The sequence below is a fragment of the Thermobia domestica genome, chromosome 2 (genome assembly GCF_964235325.1).
Source record: "Thermobia domestica chromosome 2, izTheDome1.hap1.1, whole genome shotgun sequence".
Taxonomy (NCBI): domain Eukaryota; kingdom Metazoa; phylum Arthropoda; class Insecta; order Zygentoma; family Lepismatidae; genus Thermobia; species Thermobia domestica.
Genome location: NC_137455.1, coordinates 179,540,087 through 179,563,479, shown reverse-complemented (window position 1 = coordinate 179,563,479; position 23,393 = coordinate 179,540,087). Strand labels below are relative to the sequence as shown.

The window sequence follows — 23,393 nt, the reverse complement described above, 5'->3', positions numbered from 1 at the left end:
TTATCAGTTTGATCTTTTTAGTATCCTCGCGCCGTAGAAACTAACACGGCCTTACAGTGAGAATATTATTCAGATTTTAAGAAGGTGGGGAAAAGAGAGCGAGGATGAGAACGACGAGAAGAAAGAAAGACAATGAAAAAAGAAACACTTGTGCATTTACTTCGTAATGCGTTTAAGTAGTCGTGAAAAGGAAAAGGGATATCTGAACCCACTAGCACAATATTTGCGGAAGCGTTGGCAACATGATATTCTGGCGGAATCAATTCCCCGCCAGTTCTGGAGACTCAGTGTTTGTGATCGCGCGGCTTTGAAGAGGTTTGATACTTCGTTTGTGCTGATGTGCATGTGGTACTTAATATAGTGTTATAATTGTGTATTGAGCATGAGTGTAATATCGAACACGTTTCACAAAGTGTTAAATAGGCAATCACGTGAAATCGTATACAATGTGTATCTATTTATGAGAAAAGAATGCCACTCGAATGATGCTGCCTTGGGAAGGACTGCCACAGCGACGAAAGTGTCCGTAAGTACCGTGCGACGCATAGTCAAACAAGGAGCGTCCGGAAAATTCACTACACCAAACAAAAAGCGTTATCGGCGTAAAAAATACGAATTAGACGAATTCGACATATCAGTACTGACTCGAACAATGACAGACTTTGTTCGGCAGGAAAAATGTTTTCCGTCAACAAGGCGTCTTTTGTCAACGATGAGAAGAGCAACAGGATTCGCGGGAAGTCGTACAACTTTGTGGAAAATAATCAAGAAATTAGGTTTTCGATGGCTTAAAATAAAATCCAATCGGCGAGATCTTTGCGAAAGAGAGGACATTAGAAATCGGAGAATTCATTACCTGAGGAAAATAAGACGTTATCGGCAAGAGGGTCATTCAATAGTATATATAGATGAAACCTACGTACACAGTTCACACACCCAACCAAAGACTTGGTATCACCCTGTGTTTGTTAGTGGACTTAAACCAATTAGTAAAGGATCACGTCTGGTGATAGTGCATGCTGGGGGTGAGATGGGTTTCATTCCAGGTGCTTTGGCCATTTGGAAGTCGGACAGTCGGTCAGGAGACTATCATCATGACATGAATGCTACTAATTTCGTGAAGTGGGTGAATGTACAGCTGATTCCTAACCTACCGCGAAACAGTGTGGTAATAATGAACAATGCGTCTTACCACAATGTTGTGCATAATAAAGCGCCGCCACGCTCTGCAAAGAAAGCCACTATGGTGGAATGGTTGAATCAAAACAATATTCTTGCAACTGAAAACATGTCCAAGGCAGAACTGTATGAACTGATCGAGAAAAACCGACAAATAGATTTTAACGTGGATCGGATTCTCCGTCAACATGGACACGAGTGTCTGCGTTTACCACCATACCACCCGGACCTTAATCCTATTGAACTAGTGTGGGCAAAAGTGAAAAATAGAATCGGTAATAGAAATGTAACTTTCAAGCTTCAGGACGTGAAAGCACTGTGTGAGGAAGCATTTGGCGCGGTAACGAGGGAGGATTGGATGAAGGAGTGTATACATGTCAAAAAAACAGAAGAGACATATATTCAACAGGACGGAGTGACTGACACCATGGTAGAGCCGTTAGTGATTTAAGACTCGTCCAGTGAATCTGCATCCAACTGTGAAGATGAATCTTCAAGTGAATCAGACAGCAGTACAGAAACGGCCTCTGAAATGGAGAGTGCTACAATTAAAAGTGCAAGCTGCGCAAATATCGCTTCAGATGCTGAGCTTTGCACAGAAACCGGAAGCGATATCGATATACATTCGGATATCGTTTCAAGTGCTGGCAGTTCCACGGAAACAGCAGTTGTGAACGACAGTGCTACAGAAACTGCTGTTGAAAGTGACGAGACAGGTATCGAGCCATTATGACTTGAATTGGTGGTGTTTGTATATAAACATGTAGGTATTTCGTGTCTCTGTATTGTAAATATTAACTTTGTGCATTTGTGTATAAAATAAATGTGTATATGTTTAATGACTCTGAAGCATATTGACTATATTGACTATATATATTTGTGTGCTAAAATACTTCGTGGCTCACTGTCAGAAGTACGCCTATAGACTGTGTGCAGAAGTAAGTATAATTGTGTTTAGGTTTTCTGAAGTATAGGTGTATAGACTAGGCCTATATTAGCTATGTATATGTATGTACAAGAAGTGGTTTATTGTCTCTTTCAAGTATAATTATATTGAGTATGTATATTTGTGTAAAAAAAAAAATGTTTGTTTGATGTACGTGCATCTGTAATATTTATTCGGAAAGTGTTCCTTGGAAGTTACTTTAAAGAAAACACTCTACTTCATAAGGTTGTGAAACAGGGAAATTTCACACACTATATATATATATATATATATATATATATATATATATATATATATCAGTGGCGTATTTAGGGGGAGGGCTTCCGGGCTTAAGCCCCCCCGAAATCTTACTTACTATAGTAAAGTATATGAAATATCTTGCTGAATTTTCACATTTTCAGGCAAAGCCCCCCCCCGAAAGTCAGCAAAGCCCCCTCCGAACCAAAATCCTAAATACGCCACTGATATATATACTTAGGTAGTAACAAAAATTAAAAAAAAGTAACCTGCAGTGCATATAAACATGTAGGTATTTCGTGGTATTTCCTTGGTATTTTTTGTACTTAAAGCCAAATAGCACAGCATATGCGAATATGTTCAGTATATTCTCAGATATGCGTAGTATCTTCTCGACAATTGCTAGGAGTATCGCTGTTTCCGCTTTTTATAAATATATATTCTTTTTAGTGTGTTCCTTATATATGCTTTTAAGTTTTTCCACGCATATTCTTTTTAGTATATCAATATATTATTTTTTTTTTTACAATATATTGAAAAGATTTAGGATTAAGATTTCTTGGCTTTGGCATCTAAGGCCATTTAGCCCTTCACGATTTGAGGGATGTCGTCCCTCGGCGAGCACACAATCCAGGGAAAGGGAAGGAAGGAAGCGGCCTGAGACCTATAAGTTATGTACCACCCCGGCATTTACTTGGTGTGAATGAGGAAAACCCAGGAAAACCTCATTCAGGATGGCTGGCCTGAAAAAGCGTTTTACACTTTTTGACCGAGTGACCCCACCGGGAATTGAACCCGTGACCGCTCGCACCGAAGGCGATAGCGTTAGCGACTACGCTACGCGGGGCCACATTATATTGAAAAGAATATGCTAATATACTAAAAAGAATATCCGTGGAAAAAACTGAAAAATATGCTAAACATATTAAAAAGAATATGCTAAAATATATATAGAGAGCTGATATAGCGATATTCTTAGCAATTGCTAAGAGGATATTACGCATATCAGGAATATTGTGAACATATCGCATATTCCGGTGGTTATGTGCTTAGTTTATTATGAGAATATATACTTATGTGGCGCGGAAAAGGAACAAGGCTGTGCAAATTAGATGCTCTGGCCTTACAGAAAGTTCCGTCTAGGCATTCACCTCATGGGACTGAGGAAAACCTTAATCTTCCTGACCAGCCGCAGCCCACGTTCGCAGTTCGTTTCCACATTCGATCTATTTTATTACGGTTTTTTGTGTTGGAGAGTCTGGTAAGGGCACCAAGACAATGAGGACAAATCTGTACTGCTTAAAAATGTTTACATGTTAAAATTTGCTTTATATTGTACTTTCAACCCGTAATTCAATGTTTATTCTAATCTTCTTACAGCAGTATGCTTTATTCCCTAGTACTTTAAGTCTATGGTTGTTAGTTATTATGATTATTGCATCATAATCCTCCTTCTCAAAGCTCATTCAATTAGTATGAAATTCTAACCTTGGCAGTTTGCAACATTGCAAAAATTCACCAACAGGCAATATGTGACGAGAATATTTCCACCCACACTCGCATCGAAATTCCCAGCCCTTGTTTACACTCAGTACAATACGTTTCTGTCGCCTTATCATGAAAACAACGCTGTCCAGCGATCCTAACGGTGTTTTGGTCTCTCAGTTTATTGTTTACAACACAAACTGCAACCTCAATATTGCCAGGCGTACATGGCTTTCTCACAGTTTCGAACAAGAACACTTGTACAAAATTGAGTGAGCATTATATGTAAGATTGTATTACATCATAATTAAATCGATGTGTCATAACATTAATGTTTCAGTCATCTCAAAAATAACAATTTATGTAGTAAAAATAATTTATCCATGACAGTGCAGCAGTAGGTACATTCAGTTTGACGATTTATGTGCCTGGCAACCATGAATTAACCATGTAATTTGAGAAGCGAAGTTTTGACGCTCGCACTACAATTGTTGTTTGTAAACAATCCTCCATCCTAGAGTGAACGGACAATAAAAATGTATTGTAGCTATTATTTACATTTTTTTCCAATTCTATACTATACTCATAATTGTCAACTTCTAGTAATTTGCTACATTAAACATGTACCCTGTAACGTGTTGTAACTTGAAAAAGGGCAAACAGTGTTACCATCCCAGACATTTTATAGCTAAATCCAGCCAATTTCATACAGTAATTTGCTAGTAAAAATATAGCTTATCTATTTAGTAAAATTTTGGCCAATTCGACTCATTTCTTGCCATTTGTTCTTAGTAGTTGTTACAATTAAACATTGTTATAAAATAAAACTTCCTTTAAAATAGAAATAAAAATAAAATAAAATATGAGTTCCTTCTGTTTGCAGTAGGAAAATGTTTAGGACTATTTATGTTCGTACTCCACATATCTACTTGAATTGTTCTCCCTTAAATGGTACGGTGTAAAGACAAATAGTAATTTCGAATATTCCGCCTTCCAAATTCCAATAGTTAATTATAATGCGCGTAGCGTAGTTAAATTGCATATTAGTGTTCCGAGAGTATTTTTGGTTAGGGCGTACTTTTAGTAAAAGTGTTTGATTTGAGAATGCCAGGAAGAATATTACAGTGTTCTTTGGATGTGTACAATAAAAATACGAAATTTCTGCTTGTTTTGTTAGATATTGTTCGCTATAAAGCTTACAATAATCTTAAAAGAGTTTAGCCATAGCTATATTCTACATGTCATTTAGTTGCTTTTTCACGCCTCTTGTTGGCAACAGTGTGTGCGGGTGTTTGTTGGTTAGTGATGATTTGGTGTGGATGGGTAGATTTCCTAAGAGTTGTGATAAAAAATATATTTACAATACATTTAGTAACATTGTTTTTAGTGATTGTTATAGTATAATCCACCCAATAATTCAAATCTGGAGGATATGCTTTAAATTCCAGAGTAAGTCTACTAAATGTTATGCTTTGTTTACAAATCTAGCTTACAATACAGTAAACAATATTTCCGCTTCCACTTGGATGCAAGTTTTGAATGACATTTATTTTATCTTGACGTACATAATTTTGCGTGCAGGTTAAGTTCAGGTCACCACTAGAAAGATTATCGAAAAAGGCCTTTATGTTGCAGAGTAAGTCCAGTGTTTTTAGGCTTAAAAGCGTTAAACTTTTATCATTTACCGGGAAATGCAGTCACTAACTTAGGAAGTGTTTCTCAAGAATTCACTTTAAGAAGACTTCGCACTTTTACGTGTAAGTGCTGCTTCTGGATATATGCTATAAAAACTAGTGTGAGCTCGTTTCATGGCTCCAGAACCGAATAACTTGTTTTTGTCTAAATTATGATAAAGGTAAAAAACAGCGAGCCCTGCGGAGGTTCTAACCTCCTTCGCTCGCTCAGCTATATTGTGGGATTTAAGTAGTACTGAAAATCTTTAAAATTGGGAGAGAAACTAAAAGATACCCTTAGTGTGAAAACCATAAACTAACCTGGCCTAGATGGGCACTAAAAAGCACGAAGGGTTAAGTGCTATATCGCCGGACCAATTTTAGGAAATTTACCGGGTCAGTTGAAGAATTTATGTAGGTTTGTGAAGAAGAATGAGTGAAAGTCAGGTGAGGGAATAGTAAAAGTCAAGAAAGTGGTAGTTTTTGATGTAAGCGGCGCCCCATGTGGAGGCGGATGGACTATTTCGCGAAGAGGTACACTTGTTTTACTATACGGATCTATACATTGTAAAATGTACAGAAAAATTTGGGCAGGTCTTTAATTTGCCCATTTCATGTCGAGAACAGGACCCAACCAACCACTGCGGGGCTTCTAAACCGTTCCTACTACTACCTATACTATGGATTCTCATAGAAATACTAAACGTCTAATGTAACGTAATTTGGCTAATGTTTAGCAGAAGGGGTTCGGCAATTGTTTCTAAAAATGCTACGATTTCGGTAATTTCTGTTCACATTAGCTTAGTTTAGGTGACTTTGGGTTAGTTTAATTTAGGTTAGGTTTATGTTAGATTATGTTAGTGTAGGGGTCCAGCATAACTTTCCAAAAAATGATAGAATTTCCTTTATTTTTGCTTATATTAAATTAGTTCAGGGTAGCTTAGGTTAGGTTAATTTTCCGTACGTTATGTTACGTCTAACTACATGCATCATTCATTTCTCCTGTAAATTTTGTGGTTAGGTGCTTCTGGACCCCTTCTGCTAAACATAACCCCATAATTTAATGTAATCTAACCAAGTATAACCGAATGCAGTACATTTTCGTACTTTTTTTTTTTTTTTTTCGATTTTCAAATTGGTCCAGCGATATAGCACGAATCATATTTAACCGAGTCAGGGCAGGAATACAGCAAGGGGACCGAGCGATAGTGAGGGGATGTATCCAAAGGGAGCAGGCGCGTAAAGTAGGATGCTGCGAAAACACCACGTTATGTTAGTTTCGTTTTTTTAACTTAATCACTGCGATTACTTAGGCCTTACCTATGCGGTTTGTACAATTCTGACACTGCCTTCAGGGAACTTTGGGTGCCTTCCATTTGAACACAGGCAAAAAAATATAAAATTGTACCATCACCATCTCAGATATTGTTGAAACTTTGTTTATAGCAACTAGACATGTTTTTAAGAGACCCATATTTTTTTGTTTTTTCGAAAAACAATTTCCCGCCAGGTAATGAGCCATCAAAGATGGGGAGTACAATTTATGAATTGTAGAAGACATGGAAAATGGTCAACTTCGGAGCCTCACCATTCAGCTATGGAGACAAGTAGAGTTAGTAGAGTTATAATTCTTGTTGTGGTATGTACATAGGGATATAAATAAACTATATTTTATTATAGTTTGGTTTGCGCATGCGTATCTTTTTGTACATAAATTAACAAATGAACGTCAATTTATCTGAAAAGTCGAAGTTTGCGAATTTTTTTCGAGCACTTCCGGTTCGAATTTTAAAATTCTGTTTTCGCGGTTGGTAAGACCTAGCTACCCGCTTTCCGAAAACATTTTTGTATCGCTTCTGTGTACAACCGTTTAGTCGCAAAAAATTCGTGAATTTCTAAAATTTTCAAAAATGGCCATTTTTGGTCGCCATTTTCTCGAAAACACCGTCTTTTAAAATTCTGAAATTTTGTCAGATGGTTCAACTTCACATGAATAATAAACACACCAAATACCATTCTCGACCAATGCTTCATGAATTAACTACGGCCTTTTAAAGTTAGCGAAGTTTCGTTAACTTTGATGTCACAGTTAGTAACACTGGGAACAATAAAAGTGCAATGATTTGATGATGTTTGTGGTTCACATTCATTAAATGAAGAATAAAAGGTTTTCTTGACTTTTTTTTTTCTTCATTATTTTGATCTAAAAGGCTCTCTGAAATAGTAAAATGAGCCTCCCCCTACTCCTCCGTTTTCTTAAACCGAAATAATCTAAGGTGGAAATTACGATTACGAAACGCACAAATTTCAAGTTCACTTACTTAAAATGGTCTTCGGAAACAAAATTTCACTTTTTTTTTTTTTTTTTTTTTTTTTTTTTTTTTTTTTTTTTTACATGGACCAATTTGCTTGATTGGTGTCTTCGCTAATAACATGTAACCGTGCAGGTGCTCCAAGAGGTGTTGGCTCACTCACAACTCGTCCAATAGTGGATCTAGGGGAAAGAAACGTTTTTATTTTATATATAAATAAAACCGATCTCAGAGTTTGGAGCTCGTTACTCTAAGTAGCAGTATTACCCCTTCCGGAAGTCCGTCCTGGATCCGCCCCTATGTAGCACATTGTCGATAGTCACAAATGCTGAAGGTTCATGTGGAAGCATAAACAGCACTTAAACTTCACGTAATTCATGATTTGTTCATAATATTTCTGCTACGCACCACTGGTTATCATACATATATGTATGTAACAAAAGTTCCTTTTTGCAGATTTCTTAAATCTACACTTTGAATTGCAGAAGTGCGATTTTGGGGGAAGCATGAAGTTAGTTCATGGTGACCCGTTACTGTCATAAAAACTTCGCCATTTTCCGAAACCCAAAGATGACTTCATTGAATACCAGTTACCGGTCGCATGCTTTCCCTTTTTTTTCTTCCGGAAGTCGTCGAATTCAGTTCCAGGCAACAAAACGGGAGTAATGCCCGGAGTTTGTACTTGCACTATACTCACGAATTCTTCTGTGGTTTTAGTGGGGGCGCGGTGGCTCAATGATAGAGCGTTCACCTCAGGTGCTTGGGGTCCCTGGTTCGATCCCAGATCGCGCCGTGTGGGCTTTGTGGTGGACAAACACCGTGCTCGTGGGTTTTCTCGGGGTTATCCCGTTTCCTCCCACTTTCTGCATTCCACCATTTCATTCATTTCTCATAATCACCGTTTCCTTTAGCCTAACCGGCATAAGCGTGAGACGTAAAACTTAAAGATTTCGTTTCATTTTTTCTTCTGCGGTTTTAATACTGTGTATCTGCCTAAGGTTATGCCGCCTTGCCACATTCTTTACACCTCCCCCCCCTCAATACCGTCGCAGAGACCCTTGCATGGCCGTTTTTACTGTAAAACCACTGCTTTATCGGACCTGTCTGCATCTCGAACATCTGAAAGCGATTTTTAAAGTGGGATGCAGACCATCAGAAATCACTGACACGGTTTGGGAAATTGTAGACACTTATTTTCTCGTATTCAAACACTTTTTTCTATTAAATATATTTTCGCTTTTCTCGAGTATTTTTAGAATCTTGTCTATGGCTATGAGTACATGAGCCGAATGGTGTGTTTTGTCGTCGTTTATTACAACAAAACTGTCAGTTGTTTCATATTCCGGTGATAACTCTGAATTTCACTTTGCAGAATAACAGTCCAATTTTCAGCGAAGTCCTCATGAAGTAAAATAGAATTTGTATCTTGAAATTTTATACGGTGCTTTTCGGTAGCAATTAATTCTCTTTGGATTTTCTTGATGTAGTCATGAATTACAATTCTTACAGTTAAACAAGCAATGTACGATACGAAAACAGAAAGTGGCACAGTTTTTTAACGAGATTGTTTTCCCATATGGCATACGTAACACTTTCATTTTCATCAAGATCAATAATTAAAGACTCCACACTTATTCCTTCCATTCCAGGACATTCATCACATTCTTGAAGAAGACAGTTGTCATTTTCTACGGATCATACTACTAAGGTATTAGGTCACCCATGACAGCTTCAGTACAGGCTGCACCTTTGATTTGTAGCAACGCAGTAGCAGCTAACTTAAAATTTGCACAATACACACACACATACACACTTCCCTCGCAGGTTGCGGACTGACCCACTTTAGTCAAATACTGTAAAATTCCGAGTGACCCATTCTTATGTTGGGATTGTTCTGTTTAAAAAGTCAGTAAATTTCTTTGGAACGCGTAAGAAAACGTTTCGATTTTTTTAACTTTTTGTCCTTTTTCGATCACTGTAATGAGATCGCACTTAATTGAAACTTTGTCTGGAGCATTCCAAATCATCACTGAGGTAATAGTTCAGGCTTTTTGTAGATCATCAGAATTTATTGGATGGCCATTTCAAGTAAACTTAAAATTTGTGTGTTTCGTAATCGTAATTTCCACCTCGGATTATTTCGGTTTAAGAAAACGGAGGAGTAGGGGGAGGCTCATTTTACTATTTCAAAGAGCCTTCTAGATCAAAATAATGAATGAAAAAAAAAAGTCAAGAAAACCTTTTATTCTTCATTTAATGAATGTGAACCACAAACATCATCAAATTATTGCACTTTTATTGTTCCCATTGTTAATAACTGTGACATCAAAGTTAACGAAACTTCGCTAACTTTAAAAGGCTGCAGTTAATTCATGAAGTATTGGTCGAGAATGGTATTTGGTGTGTTTATTATTCATGTAAAGTTGAACCATCTGACAAAATTTCAGAATTTTAAAAGATGGTGTTTTCGAGAAAATGGCGATTATTGAAAATTTTACAATTTCTCGAATTTTTTGCGACAAAACGGTTGCACACAGAAGCGATACAGAATTTTTTTTTTCGGAAAGCGGGTAACCAGGTCTTACCAACCATGAAAACAGAATTTTAAAATTCGAACCGGAAGTGCTCGAAAAGAATTCGCAAACTTCGACTTTTCAGATAAATTGACGTTCATTTTTTAATTTATGTACAAAAAGATACGCATGCGCAAACCAAACTATAATAAAATACAATTTATTTATAACCCTATGTACATATCACAACAAGAATTATAACTCTACCTGTCTCCATTGCCGAATGGTGAGGCTCCGAAGTTGACCATTTTCCATGTCTTCTACAATTCATAAATTGTACTCCCCGTCTTTGATGGCCCATTACTTGGCGGGATTTTTTTTTTTTTTCGACAAAACAAAAAAATATGGGTCTCTTAAAAACATGTCTAGTTGCTATAAAAAAAAAGTTTCAACAATATCTGAGATGGTGATGGTACATGCTCTGCCTGAATTGAAATGAAAGAAATGCCTTTGGAACTTTATTTCCAGTGCCTTCCTACATTTGCCACACACTTTCTGCTCAATATCAGTAATCCGTGCTGCTCCACAAAACGTAATAACTCGTCTGCTTCATCAGCATAGGCCTACGTTCTTATAAAACTCAAAATCGAAATGTCTCAGGGAACTGCCATCTTCGAATATGGGTTACTAATTTTCTCGTTACATCTTAATATCTGACGTCAGCAAACCTCTACTCAAAATAGTACCAACAACACGCAGATTTTCACATTTTAAAATATCACATTAAACTTGTTAAATTAGCGTGCATTTTACGAAAATTAACCAGTTCACCATTTCTTTCCTGTAAATTTTACTTAGCTTATTTTTCATATTTCTGGACCTACTCTCCGGCACTTAACTCGAAAAATTATGATTCTTTCACTAGTTTTCTCTCGGGACCACCAGAAGAAATCGTTAAAGATTTACAGTTTTCCCAAGATTTGTGTATAAGTACTGTGTTTGAACATATGGCAGAAGTTTCAGTGCAAAAGACACAAGTCAACTTATGCTAGGTGGCTACTGAAAAGCACGAATACTATCTGACCGAGTCAGGGCATGGAAAGTTTATGGCTCCGCGATAGAGCGAAGGTGCGACCGTAGCTAACAGGGACGTCAGCGATGGTGGGCATGTGTTGAAGCTAGGGTAGAATAAGTACGTGGGGATAATCCTGCACTTTAGTGTCGTGAATTAAAATCTAATAATTTCAGTATTGCATATTGCAAAAATGAAAGTCGCTGATCCAGCCACAAGAAAATGTCAGTGCTCAAAACTGAATATTCAATCTGTGGTTCGACTCGATTGCTACACGTTAGCGAAGTTACCCACGATTAATCTCGAATGTGGCCAGCCGCATTTTTTGCACAAGGGGTTCTTTTTAATTTATGTGCTGAAGATCGTTCTGTTCTCAAACGGGAATTTATTAAAAGCTTCGAGAAATTGAAACCGTTAATTACAGTTCACAAGTGCAGAATTAGGGTTACTTTACAATCAATCCGACAAACATCAGTTTGCGTCTCATAATTAGCTATATCGCTTAAAAAATACGCTTTCGTTGAAGCAAGTACTATTTTTCTTACTAAACTAAGGAAAAGCCTTGGTTCAACTGTTTAGGTAATATATCCATGCCGATTACGGCAAACTAAACTCAAATTTTGTGTTGCGTTGACTCGAACCTCTACGGTATGTGACCCAAGTTTTACATTGAATGATATAATGTGACATCTATGTACGATGGGTATTTTCGCTTACAGATAGTATTGCCCACGAAACGAGACGAGGCGAGAAATACGATATTCTCGTCTTGTCTCTTAAATTTTAAGGAATGTCTCAAGATACCGGCCGCGAAAAATTATCCATTCGTACCATTTGAAACGGATTCCGATTTTTGACTTGTTAATTGCGCCGCTTTCCAGCTTAACTCGAGGTGGAATAGATTATGAGTTATCATTTTATAGAATCTAGAAGGGCGTAAGAATCTCCCTAGGTATTAGCCACCAAAAATTTTAATTTGTTCTATTTCTATCATGTTTCAAACTTCGACCTGTAAATGTCAGCCATTCTACGTCAAACTGTGGAGCGTATTAATTAAGATCATGTCATGCCTACTACATGGTAGGCACAAACTTCCATCACGTCCCCTTTAAGTATTAAATATTCAAACCATGCAAACTTTAATTATAACTATAGATGTACACACTATTATTTGAATTTTATGTGTAATGCTTTAATATCTAAATGTCTTAACACATCAGTATGGGCTCCATCGTGCTCCGAACACAAAATAATATGTCGCCAAGTTCAGTAGGACATTCTTCTCAGCATTTTTGGAGTAACCTGTCAGAAAACAAATCTCAGCTTGTTTCAATTCATCAATCGTAACATAGCGTTGTGCTGCAAGAATATTCTAAATGAATCCCTAAAGCGAATTGTCACAAGTCATTAAATCTGGGCTTTGATGTGGTCAGTCAAATGGAGCTGGCAACGTATTGTAGGGGATCTGCGGCCAATCCACAGCGTCCCGGAAACACTTCATTGAGATATTCTCGAACTGAAGTGTCAAAATGAAGAGGCACGCCATCTTGCTGAAACTAACATGTCCCCCTTGATCTCTCAGGTTTCCAATAAGGGAGTGGGCTAGTTTTTTAGCATATCAAGATACCGATGTTTTTTAAAGATCCATCAAAAACTGCATACCATAACTTTGTTTGTGGTCCACAGCAGTCCGTATCATGACATGGGAGGGGTTATTGTCAATCTCGTCATAAAAAATAGGGGTTTTCCTTTGACCAAAAAACATTTCTTGCTCGGGAGCTTCGGTATATGGCACATTCGTTACTGAAAATCACTTTTCCACGTTTCGGGAAAGTGTAAAACACCTGAAGAAATGCATTACATGCCTCTTTCCTTTGGTTTAAATCGTTGTCAGATAATTCTTGAACTAATTTCGGACGATATGGGTATAATTATAAGTAGTATTTTATGTGTTTGCGCAGAGTTGACTAGGGTATACCAAGTTCCGTGAACCGTTTGCGAGTTAACTTCATTGGTGATCTTTCCATTGACGCCGCTACTTCTCTAAATTGTTCCTCTCCTGTTGATGGTCTACCACTTCATGATTTATTCTTAACATTGCCGGTAGAAAACAATTTCTGTTCCCAACCCAAGAGTGTTGTCTTTGAAAGGTCTATCATCCGAATCGTAGCTGGAAATTTATGCGCACTTGTTCCAACGTTTTCCCTCCACTGGGCATCTTGTGAACCCAAGTACTTGTGACGATACGTTATTCAGTAGTATAATTACTTGTATCACCCATTGTTTATACCTGAAATATGAAAAATTATATTATAAATCCGTCATATATATTTACAGGTTACTGTACAGTTTATATATTTACAGTTTACATAGTTCAATTATTCTATACTTAAGGGAGGTGAGGAGACTGTGTCCACCTGTAGATGAGTTAAATTTTTGTGGAATCCAGAGGGATATGACCATAGGTATCAGCTGAAAATTTTCACGTTCGTTCTATTTTAAACATACTTTCAATTTTAACGTGCTGTTACGGCGAACCTGTTTCGAAATTAAAGTTATTATTGGTGCCACTCAGTCTTTGAGCGGCGATATGTATCACTTGTGATTGTATTGTTTTTATGATATGAATGAAATTAATTTATAGGCAATCGTTTTCTGTATTCTTGAAGAGTGTACGATTACCAATATGTATTTTTCAACTAATTTTTTGAATAAGTTGTTCAAAAAGTTATTTTGAAAATAAATAACTTCTATTACATTTCTTTAGTTAAAATCCCGATAGCAGAACTTCCTTTGTCTTTCTGCGATAAGCTTTTGTAAGTCAAAAGTTCTCTGCAGGAATTCTGCAAAAGTTTTCTGCAGAAGAAACACTTGTGATTCTTAAAAATGCACTTTACGCGACGTAAAAAAACAGTTCAAACTATATTTATGCGAGTAGTTCGTCCATTTAAGACATCTACACATAGCAGGCATGTTTTCATACTTTTCTCTTGGCTATTTTTTTTTTTTTTTTTTTTTCTCCTCTGGCAATTTTTCTGCACAGGCGCGGCAATTTCCTGTGCTCATCGCAGATCGCGGCATGTTCTGCTATGGGGGTTAGAATTATATTTTTAAATAATATTTCATTACTGCATTGTGTATACTTTTATTTTATTACTTATGAATCTTGCTTGGTTTTATTTCCTTCTAATGAAGCAGTGTGCTATAATGTTATTTTTGTTGAAAAAAATCTCACTCACCTGTGTGTGTGTTAATAATCTATCAAAAATAAGGCATTACGTAGAATTACTGAATTAGAATCCGGTGGATGGTACACATTAACTTTTATCTAAGTGCTTAGTAAGTTGATTTGTAGATCTAGATGATAGACTGCAGTCTATTCTGAAAACAGTAAAATATATATTACTATTTTAGGTGATGAAAAGGATACAAGTTGACCGAGGTGATCCATTGATAAAATAACTTCGGCCAAAGGTAAGCCCATTGTATTTTTGCACGACGTAATTGTTTGTCGGTTCTATAAGTATAAACTAAATCATAAGTCAGAGCTTAAGCAACGATTTATAGTGAAAATGGAGTGAGTCACACTCTAACAATTTTAAAATTATATATATAAAGTTAGTTTATATTAAAACACTACGTAAAATGTGTTTTACTGGTATAAATAGATAAATATTGTTCAGTGTTGAACAAGTGTTGTTAAACCTCTTATTAGAGTTGGTGTCTCCGTCTCTTAGTGTAACTGCGTACCTATCGTAAGCTGAATGTTTATTGTATCACTTTTGATAGAAATGCGTATCCTAAGGGAGGAAGGATATCTAAAATTTATGTCAAAAATAAAGTGTCTCAGGAACTTCTCAAGTTAGAAAGATGGGCAGTTTGAAATGGATTTTTGAACATATAGTAGTTAGTATCTACTCTGAGATGGGCTTTATCATATTACTTTCATTCAAGGGCACATCCTAGGGGAAGGGAGTAGAGAAGGTTCAAAATTCATTAAAAAAAAAAAAAAAAAGTATGTCACGAACCCACCAAGTTACGAAGAAGGAACTCAATATATAAACTCCTCATTAAAAATAAGTGTGCATGTGTTTCAACGTTTTTGAAAATTTTCGTTTTAAAGGGAGGGTAGTGATTTTTCATAATTCCTTTGTTCACATTGAAAGCGATATTGCATATTGTGTGTGATCACATCACAGAGAGACAGTTGCATAGTTGAAATGAATTTTGAAACGTAGTTTACTATTATTAGTGAGTTAGTCATTTATTGGGTTACTTTGATTGAAGGGAAAGCATCGTAATGGAAGTAGAGAGAATTCAAAACATCAGTCAAAATTATAGTATCTCATGACCACGTCAAGTTAGGAAGATGAAATTCAGTATAAAAATAACATCACTTGCTGTTCTTAAACATTTCAATTTTAAGGAAAGAAAGAGGACGTTTTCTACATTTTCTTTCTTCACATTTAAATCGATGACGCTTTTGTTTGTGATCGCCTCACGAGGAAATGTTTAAACAGTTTGAAATGGATTTTTGAATATAGTTTGTATCTACCTTAAGCTGGAATTTTATCGTGGAACTCTTCTTAAAGGGCGTATCCTAAGGGTGAAGGGGGTTCAAAATTAATATCTATGCAGTTTTTATTACTACACTTTCATTGATAAGCGTATCGTAAGGGTGAGAGGAAGGTCAAATATTTTCCACGAACCTAATTATCCCTGTGAAAAGAACAGGCATTTCAGCTAGTATGGAGTAAAAATTAATGTGACTACATTCCCTTTGTTTTTGTAGTATGTACTTGCGTACTAATATAAACAGATAATAAAATGTATTTTCTCAAGTGCCAGTTAATAGCAAATCCAGAACGTTTCACTTGAAAAAAGAAAATTACTAAAGATGTACCTTTATTTTCTCAACATTAACGGCAATCAGATCGTGAAACACCCAATTCTTCTTGCGTATCTGGTGTAGTATGTGAATCACAGTAAATTATTGTATGTGACAAAAACCCTCTAGTCGTAAAATCTATTATAAGAAAGAAAATTGGCAACTGAAAATGAGAAAAATCCATTTCCAACATTTCAGTTCTTAAATTAAATACTTTATTTCTTTTAGAAAAACAGCATCCATTCAATGAAGCCATTTTTTATCTCTGGCTCCTGAACTTCTGGACTATTCTAGTATTTGCTTGGCGCATTTTGAGGGTAACTAAAAGAATCTTCAGTCAGGACGGCTGACTCAGGGATTTGAATCCTGGGTATAAAAGGAAATTTTATTCTTACTCTGTGCTACATAAAATTATTCATCTCTTCGTTACTCTAGAAAATTGTGTACAGCCCTTTTCCTAGAAATCCAAATATACGCGAGTGTCAGTGGTGCAAAGTGTGCCTCACGAAACGCGAATGGGGTGTCACGGATTCCTTTTACATTTTTTGTTATTTTTAAGCTCAGTGTCTCAATTATACACCGGGGGTTAGGGAGAATGTGATGATGAGATGAATGATAATAGTAGCATGGCGAAAGTGGAAAGAAATGGGAGAATTACGAGAAAACCCATGCAATGGGGTTTGTCCATACAGAGCGCACTTGGCGGGAGCTGGGATCGTACTAGGAACCTCCACCAGAGATGAACCCCGCCTCTCCACAAGGGAATTCCATAGTTTCATGTGTACAATAGAACATGAATGCTTAAATGATATTTTAAGTAGGAATTTGGCTTTAAATGTATGTACAAAATGTAATAAAACTGGATTTTTTACAATCCTGGTATAAACATACTTAAATAAAACTTAAGCATTAATTGAGTACAATTCAACTTAACCAGACTAAGGTGCAAATATATTATAAGGGTACCAATCATAATAGAATGAATTACTGATACTCCAAAATTAAGTATATTGTACAGTCCGCAGCAAAAAACCTTGCAACATGAGCATGCTAAGTTGATTGTGAAACGACGAAGTCTTTTGCTCCGAAATAAGTGTGCAGTTGAGGACGCCGAGGTTTCTCCTGGCGTGATTCGTGCTATTTAGCATTATGTTGATTCTCTGCGCTGTTGGGCGTAGTTTCACAATAAACTTAACATGCTCATGTTGCAGGTTTTTTGCTGCGGACTGTACCAGTATCTTTGTGATTTGCATAAGTATGACAAACATAAATCAACTATAACGACCGATAGCGGATCGTTACAGTTTCGACAACAAACACTATTAGAAAAGCAAGGAAACTAAGGAGTTCGTTAGAAATATATAGCTACAATAAAATTATGTATGAAGGTTGGTATTTGGTATATTATGGTATTTTTTTTTTTTTCAGGAAGTTAAGATGAAATTCATTTCATTTCTAAGAGGATGTGTTCAAATATTTGCTTTTCTAATGTAATTACCGTCAATGAATAAGACAACAAATAATATCTCTTCTGCTATTTCCCTTCCTAAATTCAAACTATTCAGGCAAAATAAAATAAGATTCCTCCCACCTCGACTGCTTTTCAGTGATAAACGATGCACTCCTAGTTTATACATTTTGAGTACAGTCTTCTACTCATCGTCGAAACAAAGATAAAATCACGAAGATTAAAAGGATTAACGGATTGGGAACAAGGCACTCATATCACGCAGTAGGTTCGCAATGTTCAGGCAAGCCGCAAGTCACTGACGCTAAGTGACATTGGAATCACATATTCACAGTAGTGCCAGGCTTGTTTTCACGCGTATTATAGTTACTGTAGTACTTTTTCAGTCTGTGCAATGATTGGAAAGTGTTTTTGATTGAAGTGTTATTATTAAACTAGTAAAAGCGGGAGGATTAATTTCGCTAAGCATAGCCAACTGATGTTGTTTCGCTCTAGGAAGTACCAGCCTGTATTTGTTGATCACTAGTACTTCAGCAAATATTTGGGTTCAAATAGGACTCATGCGGTAGGAAAGGTGCTTTAGCCATGTTAGTGTCAGCGTAAGGATTCAACTGATAATACTAGTGTAAGTTTGAAGTCACTAATCATCTCAAAGCAGGAAATTGAGACTTTACAAGAATCAGAAAATTGGAAGAATAACATGTTTTATGACACTAACGTAATACATATTCTGTAGAATAGAAGGTAGTCGTTGCATGGAGGCACACGCGTTCTTTATCTATGCTAGTATGGTAGAAGTAAAACTGAGAGTCGTTAATAGAATAAGATTACTATTTCTGACGATAAGACAATATTATGTCTACATAGAAAGTATAAGTGTGCTTCCCGCATTCCGTGGCGTCAGTAACCACGGACTAGTTTGACCAACTTCGGAATTTCTGTGTGATGTGGTTGCTATGACATGTGAGTTTGATGTTGATTTTTTTGTTTGAGTTTATTTGAGTTTGAGTAAATGTTGATTTTTTTTTTAACTCAAATAAAATACTTCATCGCAACTTGATAATGTTTAAATCCTAGACAGTTAAAAAAGAAAAAAGAACGTTCTGCTTCTTAAAAAATCTCTGCATCCTTTGCCACATACAGAATTAGATTCACAAACTACTTCTGTATTAAAAGCAATATTGAACTACAAGAAACTAAAACACTTTCTAGAAAAGTATTCAAAACGCAATTTCTTACAGAAGTTAAGAAAATTTGAATGAATATAGCTAATCAAACCAATCTGTTTTTTGAAAACTTGTAGGAGTTTTAAGGTCAATTTTGAAGAATTCAAATGTTTAAACATCTTATCAATATTCAAGTGTTCTTAATATCATTGCGTATTATTTCCACGCCCTTGTCAAAGCGAAGACAAAAGACTGTATTTTGTTTTCATATTTACCTTCTGCTAATGTAAAACATAAACCCATCCTTCTTAATTGATCTGGTGATGACTACGTAAATCACTGAAATTATAAGAAATCAAATTAAGAAGAAAATCTATCTACACATATAAAAATGGAATATTTGAGTGTGTGTATGTTCCAGCATAACTCTGGAAACCCTGGAGTAATTTCGGGTAAACTTTTTTGCACCTATGAACTATAATCTGGGAAAATATACTGAAAGGGTAAGATACCCATAGAACCAGTAGGGGTGTGGTTGAGGTGTAAAAATGATCGGAAACTGCCGATATTACCATAGTTTTCGTGCACTGAGATGACATTCTTGATGCCCTTGAAATACAATTTATCCCCCATCGGTATGGAAGTGACAAGGGGTGAAAAATAAAATGTTGAAAATGATCAAGATTAGTGTCGAATCCATACAGGGTTCCTACAGGTCAGGGAAAACTCAGGGAAAATAGTGCAGGTCAGGGAAACACAAGGAAAAGACTGGAAATCAGGGTAAGTCAGGGAAATTTTGTAAAATATATTTTTTTTAACATTAATTGTACACCAATTTCAGCTTAGCCAGCTATTAATGATCACAGTATGGGACGTTGCTCAGATTTTTATGAGTGGTAAGTGGAATGTACGTATGTGCAATTGATTATTATTTGTCGGTATGGAATAAATGTTCTCATATATAATTATTCAGCATTATTTATTCGTTATTCAACGTCATCCGATACCTGTCATGAAACTTACGGAATTTCCTGCCAAAGGTCAGGGAGAAGTCAGGGAAATATATTTCTCCAGATCAATAGGAACCCTGCCATAGTTTTTCGGGTTCGGGAAAAGGTTGTCTCGTTTTAAATTAAATTTGGAACATAGTACCGACCTCTAGTTGGGTTTGTATCATGTCACTTTCATTAAAGGGCGTATTCTAGGAGTATTTCAAAATGTATGCCAAAAGAGTATTTTACAGATTTTTATCGGTATACTTTCAATGTTATGCTTATCCTAAAGGGAAGAAGAGTAGTGACATTTCCGATAGCGTTTAAATCCAAATACATCCCCGCAGCTTGGGGACGGGGAGATATATAAATATGATATATAAAAATGAACGATATTAGTGTCGAATCCATAGTTTTTGTGATCGCTGAAATGAACAATAATACTTCCGATGCCCTTTAAATCACATTTCATGCCCCCATTAGTACTCCTAAAGGGGGAAAGGTGGCATGTAAAAGTATTTGAAAATGACTGATACTAGTGTCGAATTCATAGTTTTTGGGGTCCCTAAGTTCATTGGTGACAGTTTTGGTACCCTTTATACCCAAAATGAAACGTATTCTTCCCGTGCGAAGAACGGGTATTCTGCTAGTCTTTAATAATAAGAAACGGAAGTTTCACATGTTAAATTCTTTAATATATTTGTCGCTGCTCAAATTTACGTACTTGTGCGGTGTATGTGTGTATATGTAAAGAAGATCAATTCTTTTTGAGTTGTTCGATAATAAAGAGGGATTCTTATCAGATATCAGAAAACTAAAAAAGTAAAATTAAAAGCTGTTGCTTTAGGTATTTTTCTTGCTAGCGAAATATGTTGTATATATGCTGCAGACACGTTACAGGAAATAAGATTAGCATTAGACGAAGAAATAGTTTTTAAATTATATTTTCCGGGTTTTGCCAATATTTCCGAACAAAAGATTTTTTAATTGATTCAAAATTTCTGGAAATTTTACACGCAATGAACATACGTATCTCCATAAAATATATACAGTAAAACCTGCCTTCAACGGATCCTTTATTAAACGGAAAACTGTCTTAAAGGGAAATATTTCATGGTCCCATGGATTTTGGAGTAAAAGACATGTAAAAGTCCCTTCATTAAGCGGAAACTGTGTTATGCGGACAACGGAAAGCAAAATAAACCTTTAACGGAAAATTCTGAGTTTAAGACTACATCGTTTAGAAAATTTTTAAACTTCCTGTAAGAGGGTAAACATATACTGTCTGCGATAAATACTTCGTTCTTTTGTTAAATCTTTATGGGCAGTGTTGACCTTCGTCAATCACTACTCATATTCAGCTCCCACAATTTTTCGCTAGTCCTACGTAGCATGTCAGCTATCAGTCTTCTTTGTAGGCATACTTCTGTTCCGCTTGTGTAGCAACTAGCGACAGCCAACAAAAATGAGAAGAAAACTGACAAAACAAAGTTCTAGAAAAACGGAATTGACGTAAAGCAGAAGTTATATATCTCCATCACGTGTCGTGAAAACAAGGAGGAAAGAGTTCAGAGGACTTTCAAAATTCCAGAGAAAGCTTTTCTGTGTCCTGAAGTATACCGCAGAAAAGTAGTGGCAATGTATGCAAAAAATCCTGCTTCACTATTGGGAAAAATAAAGGAAAGTGTGCACAGCATATTTTGTGTTTATTTTAAGTTTTTTTGGGAATTAATCCGTAGAAGGAAAAAATACTGTAATTGAACAAGTTGCGTACATCAATATATTTTCTCATTATGTCCGTTATAAGCATATATATTTTTTAACGGAAAGGTCTATCTCCATTAAGCGTAAACCTGTCTTTAACGGAAATTTTTGCGAGTCCCGCTCGATTCCGCTGAAGACAGGTTTCACTGTATTTGATTTTAACATGCTACTATTTTAACGTATTAACTAACGGATTTAACATGATTTTAACGTATTAACTAACATGATTCTGGCCCTGTTTTTTTAACACTTCCCTGCCATAAAACGGTAACTTTGTAAGATTACTTAAGACAATTTAAATGCGTCTATGTTAATTAATCTAACTAGGATTATATTTTAGTATCTTTTGTAGCCATAATTCCATTCTATCACGGTGCTAACTTTAAAGGAGTGGTGCAAATATAATTGTTGCCACAAAATTTCCTTATTCTAGTACAAGAAACATAACTACTCAATGATCTTAACTGTAAACTATTAACTATAAAATAGTTTTCGTTTTAAAAGCATAATGTAGTAAAATATTCGAAAATTTTCATTTTTCCCAATTTTTCCGTTTTTTTCAATCTCGGGGAAAAAACGGTAAAAAGACTGTTTTCTTACCCAAAAATTCCGGTTTTTTCCAGGCCTTTACAACTCTACGTCTGACTTTGAAATTTTGCGCCCTACTATAGTGTCTATTAGCAAATATTTGTAAATTGTTTATATATTTATGATTTATGTTCTTTTGCTTACATTAACGAATTTTACTGTTACTTTGTGAGTCATTTTGATTTTAATTTTACGTTACCAAACTTCAGGTTATTATTAACTTATTAAATTGTACTATTCGTGATAAACATTAATGTAATATTTTTATTTGTGACAGGGGAATACAATTCAGTAAAAAATGAGAACCATTGATTGATATAACGTAACATACTTGCATGAATGTTATTATGTTTTATATATATATATATACAGGCGTGGATCCAAAGGGAGGGTTATAGGGGCTGTAGCTCCCCCTTGACACTCAGGTATAACACTGGATAAAATGGGCTTCAGTCCTATTTTCTTTACACTGGATAAAGCGGCAAACTATGGTTTAGCCCTCTCTTGATCATATCCTGGATCCGCGGCTATATGTATATAGGCTGTAACAAATGCATGGCCAAAAGTGACGAGGTAATTGCGGACATCCAAATAAGTAAAAATGTTCTTATAAACATAGGTCCGATGCCGCTTCGTTTCCGAGATACAGGGTGTTCAAATGTCCAGTCCCCCCAGTGGCTCTATTTGGAAAAGTGAATGAAAATGTTCAATATTACAGGAATAATACAATCAAGTGGACTTACGCCTGTGCAAATACATTTACACTAAATTAGAAAATGAAACTAATCAACGTTTGAAATTATAAGGTTGTCAGTGTTGCCAACCTGGTACATGGGCAACATTGTTATCCAATAGCATTACTTTGTAGCTTTTAGCATTTAATTACTTTGTGGTTTCATACGTAGTTATTCTCATGTACATTCATTTGTAACGACACAGTAACACTTTCATGCAAGAAATGTGATCTATGAACCATTATTTCCTATTGTGCTCTGTTAATTGACATCACAGTTAGACGCCTTATCTTTCAAGTACGAAGTGGAATCTGCCCCACGTTTAGGAATGTGTTGATGTCCGCAATCATATGCTAATGTGTGGACGTCTAGTGCT

The 23,393-nt window shown here is 36.0% G+C and overlaps 1 protein-coding gene across 2 annotated transcripts in view; it reads left to right on the top strand.

The window, feature by feature from the left end:
- Positions 1-5,105: 5,105 nt before the first annotated feature.
- Positions 5,106-23,393, top strand: part of LOC145677651 (uncharacterized) — a 36,217-nt gene continuing 17,929 nt past the window's right edge. For both annotated transcript variants that reach the window (XR_014129923.1, XM_081748086.1), the window contains exons 1-2: positions 5,106-5,296; positions 14,832-14,891. The gene's annotated coding sequence lies outside the window, so the exon portion shown is untranslated. The remainder of the gene's footprint in view (positions 5,297-14,831; positions 14,892-23,393) is intronic.